Source organism: Colobus angolensis, unplaced genomic scaffold (assembly GCF_000951035.1).
Source record: "Colobus angolensis palliatus isolate OR3802 unplaced genomic scaffold, Cang.pa_1.0 Scaffold161, whole genome shotgun sequence".
Taxonomy (NCBI): domain Eukaryota; kingdom Metazoa; phylum Chordata; class Mammalia; order Primates; family Cercopithecidae; genus Colobus; species Colobus angolensis.
In genome coordinates this window covers 2,138,293-2,142,870 of record NW_012114722.1, presented here as the reverse complement: position 1 = coordinate 2,142,870, position 4,578 = coordinate 2,138,293, and the positions used below count along the sequence as shown (strand labels likewise).

At 37.9% G+C, this 4,578-nt stretch overlaps 1 pseudogene; it reads left to right on the top strand.

Annotated features, from left to right (window-relative positions):
• The first annotated feature begins 613 nt into the window (after positions 1-613).
• The window catches only part of LOC105508416, a 56,148-nt pseudogene continuing 52,183 nt past the window's right edge, over positions 614-4,578 (top strand).

The following is a 4,578-nucleotide window of genomic DNA, read 5'->3' as shown; positions in this document are numbered from 1 at the left end:
CCTCTTGTTTAAAATTGGGCATTTAAACTTGGGCATTAAATAGATTCTGAGACAGAGATGTGTGTGCAAGAGGTTTATTGGGGAGTGATCTCAGGAATGACATTAGTAAGGTTGTGAGAGAAACAGGATTGGTCACAGTGAGAAGCCGAACTACAATGCAAAAGAAACACAGGTATTAGCTGACTCTGTGCGAAGCTTTATAACTAGGATGTCCTGCAGAGTTGAGGCAAAAGGGTCAGGGGCTTGTATCTTGCATAGAGCAGTCATTGTATGCAACTTGTCTCTGGGAAGGGGCTATAACCTAGACAAGATAGCTCTTATTGGCTAAGGGCAATTTTCAGAGAAGGACTCACCTGTGAGCCATCAGCAGCAATACTCCTGACAACTGGGAAAATGAACAAGAAGGGATGCTAATGGATCGGCAAAATTCACTACATTTTATCCCTGTGATGCTTGAATTTTATTGTTTCGTATGATAAGTTTGCTCATCTCGGGAAAGCTCCTTCAGGATTCAGGTTGCTCTATGTGGTATTATAAAAAATGTATTTGGCTTTTTAGCAATGGGTTTGCCACCAGAACACAGGTGTCATGAAAAGCACACCTAAAAGCCAAAATGGGAAAGGAAAAGGCTCATATCAGCATCATGATCATTGGACATCAAGATTCGGGCAAGCCCACCACTACTGGCCATCTGGTGGACAAAAGAACCATTGAAAACTTTGAGGAGGCTGCTGAGATGGGAAAGTGCTTTTTCAAGTATGCCTGGATCTTAGATAAACTGAAATCTCAGTGTGAATGTGGTGTCACCATTGATATCTCCCCGTGGAAATTTGAAATGAGCAAGTACTACATGACTTACTGACGCCCCAAGACACAGAAACTTTATCAAAAACATGATTACAGGCACATCTTAGGCTGACTATGCTGTCCTGATGCTTGCTGCTGGTGTTGGTGAATTTGAAGCTAGTATCTCCAAGAATAGGCAAACCTGTAAGCATGCCCTTCTGGCTTATACACTGGGTGTGAAACAATTAATGATTTGTGTTAACAAAATGGATTCCACTAAGCTACCCTGCAGTCAGAAGAAATGTGAAGAAATTATTAAGGAAGTCTGCACTTACATTAAGAAAATTGGCTGCATTCTTGGAAGAAGTGGCATAGGTACAAAAAAAGAAAAAAGAAAACAAAATTGGCTAGAACCCCAACACAGAAGCATGTGTGCCAAGTTCTGGTTGGAATGGTGACAATATGCTGGAACCAAGTGCTTAGCATGCCTTGAATCTAGGGATGAAAAGTCACCTGTAAAGATAGCAATGCTAATAGAATCATGCTGCTTGAAGCTCTGGACTGCATCCTATCACCAACTCATCCAACTGACAAGCCCTTTTGTCTGCCTCTCCAGAATGTCTATAAAATTGATGGTATTGTTACTGTCCCTAGTGGCCAAATGGAGGCTAGTATTCTCAAACCTGGCATGGTGGTCACCTTTGCTCCAGTCAGTGTTACAACTGAAGTGAAGTCTGTTGAAACGCATCATGAAGCTTTGAGTGAAGTTCTTTCTGGTGACAATTGGGCTTCAATATCTAGAATTTGTCTGTTAAGATGTTCATCATGGCAATATTGCTGGTGACAGCAAACATAATCAATCAATTGGCTTCAGTGCTCCGGTGATTATCCTGAACCATCCAGGTTAAGTCAGTGCTGGCTATGACCCTGTACGAGATTGTCACACAGCTCACATTGCTTGCAAGTTTGCCGAGCTGAAGGAACTGATTGATTGCTGTTCTGATAAGAAGCTGGAAGATGGCCCTATGTTCTAGAAGTCTGGCGATGCTGCTATCATGGATATGATTCCTGGCAAGCCCATGTGTGTTGAGAGACTATCCTCCTCTGGATTGTTTTGCTATTTGTGGTATGAGGCAGACAGTTGCTGTGGATGTCATCAAAGCAGTGGACCAGATTGCTGTTGAAGCTGGCAAGGTCACCAAATATTCCCAGAAAGCTCAGAAGGCTAAACGCATATTATCTCTAATACCTACCACCCCAGTCTCAATCAGTAGTAGAAGAATGGTCCCAGAACTGTTTGCTTATTTTTATTTTTATTTTTTTGCATGTGGCAGTTTTAAGTTATTAGTTTTTAAAATCAGTACTTTTTATTTTCTTTTTTCTGACTTTTATTTCTTAAGTTCAGAAAGTGTATGTGTGGATTTGTTACATGGGTGAATTGTGTGCCATGGGGATTTGATGTACAGATTATTTTGTCCCCCAGGCAATGAGCATAGTACCAGATAGGTAGTTTTTGATGCTCATCCTCCTCCCACCCTCCACCTTAAGTAGGCCCAAGTGTCTATTGTCTATTGTCCCCTTCTTTGTGTCCATGTGTACTCAATGTTTAGCTTCCACTTGTAAGTCAGAACATGCAGTATTTGGTTTTCTGTTCTTTTGTTAGTTCATTTAGAATAATGGCCTCCAGCTCTATTGATATCAATGCAAAGGACATGATTTCATTCTTCTTTATGGCAATGTAGAATTCTGTGGTGTACATGTACCGCATTTTCTTTATCCACTCCACCACTGATGGTTATATAGGTTGCTTTCATGTCTTTGCTATTGTGAATAGTGCTGGGATGAATATATGCATGCATGTGTCTTTGTGGTAGAACAATTTAATATTCTTTTGGGTTTATACTCAGCAATAGGATTGCTGGATCAAATGGTATTTCTGTATTAAATTATTTGAGAAATTTCCAACTGCTTTCCACAGTGGCTAAATTAATTTACATTCCCACCAGTGGTGTATAAATGTTCCCTTTTCTCTGCAACCTTGCCAGCATCTGTTATTTTTTGTTTTTAGTAATAGCCATTCTGACTGGTGTGAAATGGTATCACATTGTGGTTTTGATTTGCATTGCTCTAATGATTAGCAATGTTGAGTATGTTTTCATATGCTTGTTGGCTGCATCTATTTTGTCTTTTGAGAAGTATCTGTTCATGTCCTTTGCCCGTTTTTTTATTTTTTATTTTTATTTTTTGCTGTTAAGTTCCTTATAGATTCTGAATATTAGAACTTCGTCAGATGCATAGTTTGCAAATATTTTATCCCATTCTGTAGGTTGTGTGTTTATTCTGTTGATAATTTCTTTTGTTGTTCAGAAGCTCTTTAGTTTAATTAGGTCCCACTTGTCAATTTTTTTTTTTATATATTGCTTTTGTTGTCTGCATCATGAAATCTTTGCCAGGGCCTATGTCCAAAATGGTACTTCTTAGATTTTCTTCTAGGTTTTTCGTGGTTTTAGGTGTTACATTTAAGTGTTTAATCCATCTCAAGTTGATTTTTATATATGTTGAAAGGAAGGAATCCAGGTTCAATCTTCTGCATGAGGCTAGCCAGTTATCCCAGTACCATTTATTGAATAGGGAATCCTTTCCCCATTGCTTGCTTTTGTCAGCTTTGTTGAAGATCAGATGATTTAGGTGTGTGGCTTTATTTCAAGGTTCTCTAATCTGTTCCATTGGTCTATGTGTCTATTTTTGTGCCAATACCATGCTATTTTGTTTGCTGTATCCTTGTAGTATAGTTTGAAGTCTGGTTGGGTGATGACTCCAGCTTTGTTCCTTTTGCTTAGAATCGCTTTGGCTAGTCAGGCTCTTTTTTCATTCCTTATACATTTTTTTTTTTTTTCTGATTCTGTGAAAAATGTCACTGGTAGTTTGATAGGAATAGCATTGAATCTGTGAATTGTTTTGGGCACTATGACCATTTTAACAATATTGATTGTTCCTATCCATGAGCATGGAATGTTTTTCCATTTGTTTATGTCATGTCTGATTTATTTCTGCATTGTTTTATAATTCTTGTCGTAGAAATATTTCACCTTCCTGGTTAGCTGTATTCATAGGTATTTTATTCTTTTTGTGGCTATTGTGAATGGGATTACTTTCTTGATTTTTCTCTCAGCTTGGTGCATTGATTTTGTATCCTGAAACTTTGCTGAAGTTGTTTATCAGATCGAGGTGTCTTTGGGCAGAGACTATGGGGTTTCCAGGTATAGAATCATATGATCTGGGAAGAGAGATAGTATGACTTCCTTTCTTTCTTCCTATTTGGTTGCCTTTTATTTCTTTTTCTTGCCTGATGGCTCTGACTAGGACTTTCAGCACTATCTTGAATAGGCATGGTGAGAGTGGGCATCCTTGTCTTGTTCTGTTTCTCAAGGGAAATGCTTTCAGCTTTTGCCCATTCCGTATGATGTTGGCTGTGGGTTTGTTATAGATGGCTCTTATTCTGAGGTATATCACTTTGATGTCTAGCTTGTTGAGGGTTTCTAACATGAAGGGTTGTTGAATTTATTAGTATTGAAAGCCTTTATGGCATCTATTGAGATGATTATGTGCTTTTGTTTTTAGTTCTATTTATGTAAAATCAGTACTTTTAATGGAAACAACTTGACCAAAAAAAAATATGTTATAGAATTTTGAGACCCATAAAACAAACTTCAATGAGAAAAAAATACATATTATAGATATTTTCTAAATATATAAATATATTTCACATATTTATATAATATATTTAGCTAA